The following is a 14,004-nucleotide window of genomic DNA, read 5'->3' as shown; positions in this document are numbered from 1 at the left end:
ACTTTTGTAATTGCATCCACATCTCAGGCCAAGTGGTGAAAGGACAGAGACAGAGGGGAGAAAAAGCACTGGAGTTCTCTGACTGGAATGGAAAATTTCCTTTCTTAGAGATTTGGTTCAAACCATTTTCTGCTGTGGCTTTTGCCACTGTCGCCGCAGGATTGCATTGGGGCTATGGTATAAGAGATCATATGGCAGAATAAAAGCTAGTTGATATCTACATTCCCTGGGCATTACAAGTTTCTTTTTTCTACTCTGTGTGCTAGTGTTAGAGGGCCACTCCTAGGCTTCTTTCTTTCTTTAGCTAAGTGCCCACTTCCAGGTTTCATGCTACATTTTTATATTCAGATCAGGGGGAAATGGTACCAGATTGATAGCAGTTTCAATTCAATGCTTCTTCCACGATCTGACTGCTCTTGTTAACTTTTCAGAGTTCTCATATAATTATTCCAACTTGATGATTTCCATTCTGAACATGCCTGCATTGTCAAACATTTCTTGCATTCTGTCCATCTTTTATATTTGCATTTAGTTAGACAGACAAGGTAGAGCAGGCATACTCTATTTTACCCAGCACCAGGGCACACAGTTATCTCTTAGAGAAATTAAAAGTAAGTTAAAAACTAAATTTTACATTTACATTTTTTTTTTTTGAGATGGAGTCTTGCTCTGATGCCCAGGCTGAAGTACAGTGGCATGATCTCGGCTCACTGCAACTTCCACCTCCTAGGTTCAAGCAATTCTCTGGCCTCAGTCTCTCAAGTAGCTGGGACTACAGGTGTAAGCCACCACACTGACTAATTTTTATATTTTTAGTAGAGATGGGGTTTTGCCATGTTGACCAGGCTAGTCTTGAACTCCTGACCTCAGCCTCCCAAAGTGCTGGGATTACAGGCATGAGCCACTGTGATTTCAAGTGCTCTTTAATTATTATGTAGGCACAAGTTTATGTCAGATAATATGTTTCTTCTGCATAACTTTAACATTTGATTTAGTATAATTCTATAGGAAATGATTTTCAGTTTTTGTTAGTCTAAAAAATTATTTCCTCTGCATTTTTGAAATATATTTTTATTCTTTTTCTTTGTTTTTTCAGTTTAATTTCTATTTACCTATATTTAAGTTCATTGATTGTTTTTATCAGCTGTGTTGAATCTACCAATGAGCTCATTGAAAGTAGTCTGCATCTGTGTTACTGTGTTTTATTTCTGGTATATATATATATATAAATAGATATAATATATATATATAAATAGATATATGTAGATAGAAATTTCTATATATATAGAAATATATATATATAAACTATATATATATAGAAATATATATATATATAAACTATATATATATATATATATATAGTTTTTGGCTGTATTGAGGTATAATTATATATGTTTAATCAATCAGTGAAATATAAACTACCAGTCATGTATTCTAAATGTATAAAAAGTGCTACCATTTTAAAAATTAACTGGAAAGTAGGAAAACCTAAAAAAAAGGTACATTCTACTACCACACTATCATAAATGTTATGTTTGTGTGTGTGTATGTATATAAAAGAGAGAGCAGATAATCAACATATAAATAAGGCGGTTAAAAACAAAAACAGGAAATGAAGACGATATTACCAAAACAACTAAAATCCCAAACTACAACTATGAACAGATTCACTAATAGGGCCATTTGCGTAGGTTCCGACAAAATCAACCAACCAACCCCCTAAGAAAAAAAACCAAAGCAAGTGCACACCCGCAAAATCATTCACCAAAACCTGCACTAGGGTGTGTGGCAACAGTTAATACATTTCTATGGAAATTTTCTCATGCCTTATAAACTCCTAAAATAAAATCAAGGTCACTGTGTGACTAATGATGGCACTGGGAGGCAAAGAAATACTGAAAGGAAAATGGCGTTCAGCCTTGGTTTCAGCTATCTCTTCAAATCAGCATTAAGTACTAAATATCAGATACAACATTTTTGGCTTGTCAGACCAGTAAATCATGTTTTTCCATTGGCCAAAGGCAGCTGAAGAAATAATTGTTGAACAAACTAAATGTTGTGACATAAAGTATCTGAATTCTGAGTATTTAGTTAAAATGATTGGTTTAACTGGGCGAAAGGAATAGCATCCATCATCCAAACAGGCTCACTTCCCCCGGCCCCCAAAATGAACAGTAGTTATAATAGCAAAAGAAACAAAAGTTTTTTCTTTGTTTTTGGTTTTTTGTTTGTTTGTTTTTGAGTCTTTAGAGGCAACTGTGAAAGAGGTCAGCAATACATTAACAGCAGCACTGGACAAGGAAGAGCAAAATAGAGGAATAATACATCTCGATAGATGTTTGCTCATCTTTTTCTGTATTAGGCAGAAAACCACAACTGGCTTGTGGAAATTTCAGGTGCATATGTCTCCTTAGATCCTTCACAGATTTAGAATTCAGTCTACCCGAGGGCTCTATAACCATGTAAGAAAGCTTTCTTTATGTAGCTTGGTGGCAGCCTAAACAGACTCCATGTCATGAAGAATGTCGGAACTCAAAGCTTCCTGCATACTGGGCATCAATTCCTCTACTATGTTCATTCCATTTCCTTCCAGTGTCCCAAGGTCCACATTTGTCCAGAAATGGTTTCAAGGTAGTCTGTGAGGGCAGGGTTTTGGTTGCTAGTGTCACCTGTATTCATCTCATCAACGTTGTTCTGGAAGTCATCTGGGGTGTGAAGGACACTAGCTGCTCATGCTTCGTCCACTGTCTGTACTCTCATCTTGAAAGTGATAGGTGCCACTGTTAAGGAAAGGATCTGGGCTATTGGTCTTCACCGTTCTCAATTCCTGAGACATCCCAGGAGAAGACACTGGATTTTGAGTCCCACCATCCTGCTCCAGTGTTTGTAACTGACTATGCAGTGCTAACTGCTGCCAAAGCAGTTCTTGCTGTTTCAGCTGTAACCTCTCCTTCTGCAGTTGCTGCTGGTTGGAGTTGCTGCCACCCATGATGCCTCCCTGTGGGCTCTGGGGAGCCAGGGGTGGTGGCTGTTTCAATGGAGTGCTATGATTTTCTGGTTCATGTCAAAACGAGGCTCGAGCCTTGGGTCTAGCCAAGAGGTGGTCTTGTTCTTATGGTTTATATAGTAAATTTCACCATCTTAAGTCATGGTTCGTTCCCATCCATCAGGAAAAGGACCTGAGGCCGAGTTCATCATATTCTGCTGCACTGGTGGACTGGTGGGGGCTGTAACGTTCATCTGAGACAGCATGGCCTTCCTGGGGTCCTGCCATGTTGTCTGATCGACGTGATTTAAGAAGTATCTCGGACCAGAAGATGTCTTCGCCATCTCTCAAGCTGCTGGCAGAGGTGCCTCATCAGGTATCTCAAAAGAAGTGTGTGGAAGATGCTGAGCTGTGGGTATAGCTGCTGGGCCAGAGACTGCTCCAGTGGGGGTCAGTGTCTCCAGCTCCCAACTGCAGAAAGCTGGAGGGGGATGCGCTGGAACGTGCTGTGGAGTCAGGGCTCCTGCAGTGCCTGCATCAGTACTGGCCAGTGGGGAGTGGGACTTGGGCTTGAAGAAGGAGTTGGGCAGCATCCAGAGCCTCATGGGCACGGTCTGGAGCATGTTGGCTGTCTTGGGGTTCATGGTGGCATTGAAGAGCGCCTCCAGGTCGGTCTCCTAGTCCCAGTGGATGTGCATGACCTGATGCTCGGCAGGAGGAGCCTGTCGCGAGTGCCAGCTGCCCCAGGGTCCTGATTGCGGGCCCTGCCCCTAGCGGGGGTGTGCGCGGGCGGCTGCCATTGTCCTCGTGGGGCTGGCTGAGGTGGCGGCTGCTGCCCGGGATCCATGTCTTCTGCCTCCCCCCATGTGCACGCCCTGACCGGAAGAGCTAGGGCTCCGCCCAGACTCCCCAACTCCACCTGGTGAGGTGGGGAAGCAGAGAGAGCTGCCGGCCGGATGGCGCATGAGAATAAGAATAAAAAGCAATCACTTCTTATTTCTCCCTTTACTCAGCCACTGGCAAACAATAATTACTGTCTCTAAGGATTTCCTTTTTCTGAACATTTGATATAAAGGAATAATAGGTGACCTTTTGTGTCTGACTTCTTTTACTTAAGGTAACGTTTTCAAAGTTCATCCATATTGTAGCATTTGTCATTACTTAATTTTTCATTGGCAACTAATATTCTATTGTATGGACGTGTCACATTTTGTTTATTCAATCGCCAGTTGATGGGATTTAGGATTTTCTACTTTTTGGCTGTCACAAATAGTTCTGCTAGGATGCTATAAACATTTGTACAAATTTTTGTGTGAACGTATGTTTTGATTACTCTGGTGTGTACATAGAAGTGGAATCACTAGGTGATATGTGAACTTTGTGTTCAATACTTTGGAACACTTTATAACAGTTTTCCAGTGTAACACTACCATTGTACATTCCCACTAACAAAATATGAGGTTTTCAATTTCTTCACATCCTTGCTAACATATCATTGCCATCTTTTTTATTATAATCCTTCCAGAAAATTGACTTTAGTTTTCTGTTTATAATGTGGAATGTTAGGGCATTGACCACTGCCTTAATTGCATGCAATACATTTTTGTATATAGTATTTTCATTTTTATCTGTCTCAAAGTGTTTTCTACTCTCCATTTTGATTTTTGTTTGACCCATTTTTTACTTAGGAGTGTTTTAATTCCCACATTTGTGAATTTCCAAATTTCCTCCTGTTATTAATTTCTAGTTTTATTCCATTGTATTTGAAGAACAAAGAACATGCTTTATTGATTCCAATCTTTGAAAATTTGTTGAGGCTTGGTTTATCATCTAATGGAGGGCCTATCCTAGAAGATGGTTCATGAGAATTTGAGAAGAGTGTCTTCTGCTAATGTTGCATAGAATATTTTGTAGATGTTTGGTAGATTCAGCTGATTTATAGCATTTTTGAATTCTTTTATTTCATTGTTGATTATTGATCTAGCTGTTCTACTTATTATTGAAAGTGGCTACTGAAGTGTCCAATGATTATTCTTGAATTGCCTGTTTCCCTTTCAATTCTTCAAATTTCATGCAAAATATTCTTCTTTTCTCTAGTAACAATTTTTACATTAAAGTTTATTTTCTGATATTGGAATATCACCTATCTTTTGGGTATTCTTTCTAAGGTATACCATTTTTTTTTATTTTTTGAGAAAGAGTCCTGCTCTGTCACCCAGGCTGGAGAGCAGTGGCATGCTCTTGGCTCACTGCAACCTCCACCTCCCAGGTTCAAGTGATTCTCCTGCCTCCGCCTCCTGAGTAGCTGGGATTACAGGCATGCACTAGCACACCCAGCTAATATTTGTACTTTTAGTAGAGACAGCGTTTCACCATGTTGGTCAGGCTGGTCTTTAACCCTGACCTTATGATCCACCCGCCTCAGCCTCTCAAGGTGCTGGGATTACAGACAGGAGCCACCGTGCCCGGCCTGGTATACCTTTTTTATGTTTTTACCTTTAACCCATTTGCATTTTTGAATTTAAAGTATGTCTTTTATACACGGCATACAGTTGGATTATATTTTTAATTTTAATTTTAAAAATTATTTTTGGTGCCAATTTTAGTTTTATTTAAGACATTGCATTTACACTTATAATACAGTGCTTATAAAGTGCAATATTACTTCCTTCCTCTGAACACATATTCCATAGTCAAGTATTGACAATGCCCAGTAACTTAATATAGCAGCTGAACTTCTAAAAACTGCCACAGAGTTTGCTACAAATTTAGATCCTTCAATGTTTTACATGTGTGGAACAATGCTACATATATATTTAGGTTGGCTTAATCAACCTCTTCAACGGTGGGCCCTGAGGAAGCACCACCAGAGGGAGGAGCTCTCCCACCAGGGAATCCCCCAGGCATTCCTCCTGGCATGCCTCTGGTACAGCTTGGTAATGATGGGGTGGCAGACTGTCTCCAGCTCTTTCTGCTGATGTTCAGATTCTTCCTTCTCAGCAGTCTGATTCTTATCGAGCCAGTTGATAATTTCATTACACTTCGTCCAGAATCTTCTGTTTGCCCTCATTGTTAATCTTGCCTTGAAGTTTCTTTCTCATCTTTGACAGTTGCTTTCGTGTTGAATGCATAGGACTCATGTGAATTCTTGGATGACACTTTGTCCCTCTGCTTCTCATCCTCAGCTTTGTACTTCTCATCTTCCTGTACCATACGTTCAATGTTTTCCTTGCTCGAATGGCCCTTGTCGTTAGTGATATTGATCTTGTTCTCTTTTCCTGTACACTTGTCCACAGCAGAGACATTGAGGATGCCATTGGGGTCCATAGCAAAAGTGACTTCAGTCTGAGGAACACCACGGGGTGCAGGAGGTGTGCCTGTGAGTTCAAACTTGCCAACAGGTTATCCTTGCTCATGGCACGCTCACCTTCATAAACCTGAATAAGCACGCCAGGCTGGTTGTCAGAATAGGTAGTGAACGGCTGTGTCTGCTTGGTAGAAATGGTAGTGTTATGGCTGATGAGGACAGTCATGACTCCACTAGCAGTTTCAATACCAAGGGAAAGAGGAGTGCCATCCGAGAGCAGCAAATCTTGAACATTTTCAGACTTATTTGTAGATAGGATGGCTGACTGGACAGCTGCACCATAAGCAACAGCTTCATCAAGGTTGATGCTCTTGTTTAGTTCTTTTCCATTGAAAAAGTCTTGGGGAAGCTTCTGAATTCCCAAGATATGAGTAGAACCACCAACTTGTCTAGTTTGGCATCTCGAAGGGCTTTCTCTATGGAGTCCGGGGTGCTATGGAACAGGTCAGTATTCAGTTCTTCAAATTGGGCACAAATAATGGAGGTGTAGAAGTCGATTCCTTCGTAGAGAGACTCAATCTCAATACTGGCCCGACTACTGGAAGAGAGAGAACACTTAGCAGGTTCACAAGCAGTATGGAGGCGTCTTACAGCTCTCTTGTTCTCACTGATGACTTTCTTATGCTTGTGCTTGAACTCAGCAATAAAATGGTTGCCCATTCAGTTGTCAAAAATCTTTTCCACCCAAGTGGGTATTTCTGTAGATTTGACCTCAAGGATTCCATCCTCAATAGTGAGGATTGACACATCAATAGTGCCACCTCCCAGGTCAAAGATCAGCATGTTTCTTTCAGCTTCAACCTTTTTGTCTAAGCCATAAGCAATAGCAGCAGCAGTTGGCTCATTGATAATTCTAAGTATATTAGGACGAGCAATAGTTCCAGTATCTTTGCTAGCCTGACACTGAGAGTCATTACAGTATGGTGGCATTGTGACTACAGCATTCGTAACAATCTTCCCAAGGTAGGCTTCTGCAGTTTCCTTTCCTTTGTCAGAACCACAGAGGATATCTCCTCTGGATAGAAGCTTTTGTTCTCTCCCTTGTATTCTACTTGAACCTTGGGCCTGCCACCATCATTCACCACCATGAAGGGCCAATGCTTCGTCGCAGACTGGACAACAGCATCATCAAATATGTGTTTAATCAGATGTTTGGGATTAAAAATAGTGTTGGTGGGGTCTATTGCAATTTGATTCTTTGTGGCATCACCAATCAATTGTTCGGTGTCTTTAAAGGTGACATAGCTTGTAGTGCTCTGGTTTCCCTGATCATTGGCAATTATCTCTACTTTTGCATGCTGGAAAATACCCACACCAGAGCAGCTGGTGCAAAGATCAGTACCAAATGCAGGTCCTTTCAACATGGTTGCTGGCATGTAGGCCTGCCTCTGACTACAAAGAAAGACACAGAAACCCTGAGAGCTTCAGGTGAGTTCAGTAAATCCAAATTTTTATTTATTTATTTATTTATTGAGACAGGGTCTCCCTCTGTTGCCTGTCACCCATACTGGAGTGCAGTCGTGCATTCTTGGCTCATTGCAACTTCCATCTCTGGGTTTAAGTGAATCTCCTGCCTCAGCCTCCTGAGTAGCTGGGACCACAGGCATGTGCCACCATGCCTGGTAATTTTTTATATTTTATAGTAGAGACAGGGTTTCACCATGTTTCCCAGGCTTGTCTTGAATTCCTGGACTCAAGTGATCTGCCACCTTGCCCTCCCAAATTGCTGAGATTATAGGCATGAACTACCACTCATGGCCTATATTTATTTTTTAAATGATTCTCTTGATTTCTGCCTTTTGAATGCAGTGTTTAGTTTATTTTCATTCACATAATTACTGATAATTAATTGAAATTCTATATTTGTTCATGCATACCTTCTGGTTTTTTTTTTTTTTTTTTTTTTTAAATTTTTTATTGGATTATAGGTTTTGGGGTACATGAGCAGAGCATGCAAAACAGTTGCGTAGGTACACACATGGCAGTGTGCTTTGCTTTTCTTCTCCCCTTCACCCACATTTGGCATTTCTCCCCAGGCTATCCCTCCCCACCTCCCCCTCCCACTGGCCCTCCCCTTTTCCCCCCAATAGACCCCAGTGTTTAGTACTCCCCTTTCTGTGTCCATGTGTTCTCATTTTTCATCACCCACCTATGAGTGAGAATATGCGGTGTTTCATTTTCTGTTCTTGTGTCAGTTTGCTGAGGATGATGTTTTCCAGATTCATCCATGTCCCTACAAACGACACGAACTCATCATTTCTGATTGCTGCATAATATTCCATGGTGTATATGTGCCACATTTTTCCAATCCAGTCTATTATCAGTGGGCATTTGGGTTGATTCCAGGTCTTTGCTATTGTAAACAGTGCTGCAATGAACATTCGTGTACATGTGTCCTTATAGTAGAACGATTTATAGTCTTTTGGATATATACCCAGTAATGGGATTGCTGGGTCAAATGGAATTTCTATTTCTAAGGCCTTGAGGAATCGCCACACTGTCTTCCACAATGGTTGAACTAATTTACACTCCCACCAACAGTGTAAAAGTGTTCCTTTTTCTCCACATCCTCTCCAGCATCTGTTGTCTCCAGATTTTTTAATGATCGCCATTCTAACTGGCGTGAGATGGTATCTCAATGTGGTTTTGATTTGCATCTCTCTGATGACCAGTGACGATGAGCATTTTTTCATATGATTGTTGGCCTCATATATGTCTTCTTTCGTAAAGTATCTGTTCATATCCTTTGCCCACTTTTGAATGGGCTTGTTTGTTTTTTTCCTGTAAATCTGCTTGAGTTGTTTGTAAATTCTGGATATCAGCCCTTTGTCAGATGGGTAGACTGCGAAAATTTTTTCCCATTCTGTTGGTTGCCGATCCACTCTAGTGACTGTTTCTTTTGCCGTGCAGAAGCTGTGGAGTTTCATTAGGTCCCATTTGTCTATTTTGGCTTTTGTTGCCAATGCTTTTGGTGTTTTGTTCATGAAGTCCTTGCCTACTCCTATGTCCTGGATAGTTTTGCCTAGATTTCCTTCTAGGGTTTTTATGGTGCCAGGTCTTATGTTTAAGTCTTTAATCCATCTGGAGTTAATTTTAGTGTAAGGTGTCAGGAAGGGGTCCAGTTTCTGCTTTCTGCACATGGCTAGCCAGTTTTCCCAACACCATTTGTTAAACATGGAATCCTTGCCCCATTGCTTATTTTTGTCAGGTTTATCAAAGATTGTATAGTTGTATGTATGTTGTGTTGCCTCCGGTGCCTCTGTTTTGTTCCATTGGTCTATATCTCTGTTTTGGTACCAGTACCATGCTGTTTTGATTACTGTAGCCTTGTAGTATAGTTTGAAATCCGGTAGTGTGATGCCCCCCGCTGTGTTCTTTTTGCTTAGAATTGACTTGGCTATGTGGGCTCTCTTTTGGTTCCATATGAAGTTCATGGTGGTTTTTTCCAGTTCTGTGAAGAAAGTCAATGGTAGCTTGATGGGGATAGCGTTGATTCTGTAAATTACTTTGGGCAGTATAGCCATTTTCACGATATTAATTCTTCCTAACCATGAACATGGAATGTTTCTCCATCTGTTTGTGTCCTCTCTGATTTCGTTGAGCAGTGGTTTGTAGTTCTCCTTGAAGAGGTCCCTTACGTTCCTTGTGAGTTGTATTCCAAGGTATTTTATTCTTTTTGTAGCAATTGCGAATGGCAGTTCGCTCTTGATTTGGCTTTCTTTATTGGTGTAGACGAATGCTTGTGATTTTTGCACATTGATTTTATATCCTGAGACTTTGCTGAAGTTGTTTATCAGGTTCAGGAGTTTTTGGGCTGAGGCGATGGGGTCTTCTAGGTATACTATCATGTCGTCTGCAAATAGAGACAATTTGGCTTCCACCTTTCCTATTTGAATACCCTTTATTTCTTTTTCTTGCCTGATTGCTCTGGCTAGAACTTCCAGTACTATATTGAATAGGAGTGGTGAGAGAGGGCATCCTTGTCTAGTGCCAGATTTCAAAGGGAATGCTTCCAGTTTTTGCCCATTCAGTATGATATTGGCTGTTGGTTTGTGATAAATAGCTTTTATTACTTTGAGATACGTTCCATCGATACCTAGTTTATTGAGGGTTTTTAGCATAAAGGGCTGTTGAATTTTGTCAAATGCCTTCTCTGTGTCAATTGAGATAATCATGTGGTTTTTATTTTTGGTTCTGTTTATGTGGTGAATTACGTTGATAGACTTGCGTATGTTGAACCAGCCTTGCATCCCTGGGATGAATCCTACTTGATCATGATGAATAAGTTTTTTGATTTGCTGTTGCAATCGGTTTGCCAATATTTTATTGAAGATTTTTGCATCTATGTTCATCATGGATATTGGCCTGAAGTTTTCTTTTCTCGTTGGGTCTCTGCCGGGTTTTGGTATCAGGATGATGTTGGTCTCATAAAATGATTTGGGAAGGATTCCCTCTTTTTGGATTGTTTGAAATAGTTTTAGAAGGAATGGTACCAGCTCCTCCTTGTGTGTCTGGTAGAATTCGGCTGTGAACCCATCTGGACCTGGGCTTTTTTTGTGAGGTAGGCTCTTAATTGCTGCCTCAACTTCAGACCTTGTTATTGGTCTATTCATAGTTCCAGCTTCCTCCTGGTTTAGGCTTGGGAGGACACAGGAGTCCAGGAATTTATCCATTTCTTCCAGGTTTACTAGTTTATGTGCATAGAGTTGTTTGTAATATTCTCTGATGATGGTTTGAATTTCTGTGGAATCTGTGGTGATTTCCCCTTTATCATTTTTTATTGCATCTATTTGGTTGTTCTCTCTTTTATTTTTAATCAATCTGGCTAGTGGTCTGTCTATTTTGTTGATCTTTTCAAAAAACCAGCTCTTGGATTTATTGATTTTTTGAAGGGTTTTTCGTGTCTCAATCTCCTTCAGCTCAGCTCTGATCTTAGTAATTTCTTGTCTTCTGCTGGGTTTTGAGTTTTTTTGATCTTGCTCCTCTAGCTCTTTCAATTTTGATGATAGGGTGTCAATTTTGGATCTCTCCATTCTCCTCATATGGGCACTTATTGCTATATACTTTCTTCTAGAGACTGCTTTAAATGTGTCCCAGAGGTTCTGGCACGTTGTGTCTTCATTCTCATTGGTTTCGAAGAACTTCTTTATTTCTGCCTTCATTTCGTTGTTTACCCAGTCAACATTCAAGAGCCAGTTGTTCAGTTTCCATGAAGCTGTGCGGTTCTGGGTCTGTTTCTGAATTCTGAGTTCTAACTTGATTGAACTATGGTCTGAGAGGCTGTTTGTTATGATTTCAGTTGTTTTGCATTTGTTGAGCAGTGCTTTACTTCCAATTATGTGGTCAATTTTAGAGTAGGTGTGATGTGGTGCTGAGAAGAATGTGTATTCTGTGGATTTGGGGTGGAGAGTTCTGTAAATGTCCACCAGGTTTGCTTGCTCCAGGTCTGAGTTCAAGCCCTGGGTATCCTTGTTGATTTTCTGTCTGGTTGATCTGTCTAGTATTGACAGTGGAGTGTTAAAGTCTCCCACTATTATTGTGTGGGAGTCTAAGTCCTTCTGTAAGTCATTAAGAACTTGCCTTATGTATCTGGGTGCTCCTGTGTTGGGTCCATATATGTTTAGGATCGTTAGCTCTTCTTGTTGTATCGATCCTTTTACCATTATGTAATGGCCTTCTTTGTCTCTTTTGATCTTTGTTGCTTTAAAGTCTATTTTATCAGAGATGAGAATTGCAACTCCTGCTTTTTTTTGCTTTCCATTAGCTTGGTAAATCTTCCTCCATCCCTTTATTTTGAGCCTTTGTGTATCCTTGCATGTGAGATGGGTTTCCTGGATACAGCACACTGATGGGTTTTGGATTTTTATCCAATTTGCCAGTCTGTGTCTTTTGATTGGTGCATTTAGTCCATTTACATTTAGGGTTAATATTGTTATGTGTGAATTTGATACTGCCATTTTGATTCTAAGTGGCTGTTTTGCCTGTTAGTTGTTGTAGATTCTTCATTATGTTGAAGCTCTTTAGCATTCAGTGTGATTTTGGAATGGCTGGTACTGATTGATCCTTTCTATGTGTAGTGCCTCTTTTAGGAGCTCTTGTAAAGCAGGCCTGGTGGTGACAAAATCTCTGAGTACTTGCTTGTTCGCAAAGGATTTTATTCTTCCTTCACTTCTGAAGCTCAGTTTGGCTGGATATGAAATTCTGGGTTGAAAGTTCTTTTCTTTAAGAATGTTGAATATTGGCCCCCACTCTCTTCTGGCTTGTAATGTTTCTGCCGAGAGATCTGCTGTGAGTCTGATGGGCTTCCCTTTGTGGGTGACCCGACCTTTCTCTCTGGCTGCCCTTAGTATTCTCTCCTTTATTTCAACCCTGTTGAATCTGACGATTATGTGCCTTGGGGTTGCTCTTCTTGCGGAATATCTTTGTGGTGTTCTCTGTATTTCCTGCAATTGAGTGTTGGCTTGTCTTGCTAGGTGGGGGAAATTTTCCTGGATGATGTCCTGAAGAGTATTTTCCCGCTGGGATTCATTCTCTTCGTCCCCTTCTGGTACACCTATCAAACGTAGGTTAGGTCTTTTCACATAGTCCCACATTTCTTGGAGACTTTGTTCATTCCTTTTTGCGCTTTTTTCTCTGATCTTGGTTTCTCGTTTTATTTCATTGAGTTGGTCTTCGACTTCAGATATTCTTTCTTCTGCTTGGTCAATTCGGCTATTGAAACTTGCGTTTGCTTCGCGAAGTTCTCGTATTGTGTTTTTCAGCTCCTTTAATTCATTCATATTCCTCTCTAAGGTATCCATTCTTGTTATCATTTCCTCGAATCTTTTTTCAAATCTTTTTTCAAGGTTCTTAGTTTCTTTGCATTGATTTAATACATGATCTTTTAGCTCACAAAAGTTTCTCATTATCCATCTTCTGAAGTCTAATTCCGTCATTTCGTCACAGTCATTCTCCGTCCAGCTTTGTTCCCTTGCTGGTGAGGAGTTTTGGTCCTTTCTAGGAGGCGATGTGTTCTGGTTTCGGGTGTTTTCCTCCTTTTTGCGCTGGTTTCTTCCCATCTTTGTGGATTTGTCCGCTGGTCGTCTGCGTAGTTGCTGACTTTTCGTTTGGGTCTCTGAGTGGATACCCAGAATGTTGATGATGAAGTATTTCTGTTACTTGGTTTTCCTTCTACCAGTCTAGCCCCTTCGCTGTATGACTGTTGAGGTCCGCTCCAGACCCTGCTTGTCTGGGGTGCACCTCTAGTAGCCGTGGCACAGCGAGGGATGCTACCAGTTTCTTTTTCTGCTCTCTTTGTCCCAGGATGATGCCTGCCTAATGACAGTCTTTTGGATATAGAGGGGTCAGGGAGCTGCTTGAGGAGACAGTTTGTACTTTATAGGGGTTTAATTGCTGAGCTGTGCACTCTGTTGTTCATTCAGGGCTGTTAGGCTGCTATGTTTGATTCTGCTGCAACACAGCTCATTAAACAACCCTTTTTTTTTTTCTCAAATGCTCTGTGTTGAGGGGTTTGGGCTTTATTTTTGGATGTCCGATCAGGTGTCCTGCCCAGCTCAAAGGCAGACTAGCCACTGTTTGGCTGCCGAGGCTCCGCCCTGCTGTTGTGTGATTCGCGCTGTTCCTGCCGGCTTTGCTGTGGTCTCCACCATGC

General features: G+C 40.9%; 2 pseudogenes; both read right to left on the bottom strand.

Annotated features, from left to right (window-relative positions):
- Positions 1 to 2,257: 2,257 nt before the first annotated feature.
- On the bottom strand, positions 2,258 to 3,872 carry LOC100413049 (transcriptional coactivator YAP1 pseudogene; annotated as a pseudogene).
- A 1,797-nt stretch (positions 3,873 to 5,669) lies between these two features.
- LOC100412696 (heat shock cognate 71 kDa protein pseudogene) lies at positions 5,670 to 7,775 on the bottom strand (annotated as a pseudogene).
- Between the last annotated feature and the right edge of the window lie 6,229 nt (positions 7,776 to 14,004).

The sequence above is a fragment of the Callithrix jacchus genome, chromosome 4 (assembly GCF_049354715.1).
Source record: "Callithrix jacchus isolate 240 chromosome 4, calJac240_pri, whole genome shotgun sequence".
Classification (NCBI taxonomy): Eukaryota; Metazoa; Chordata; class Mammalia; order Primates; family Cebidae; genus Callithrix; species Callithrix jacchus.
The sequence above is the reverse complement of the archived record's forward strand: the minus strand, read 5'-3'. Positions and strand labels throughout refer to the sequence as shown.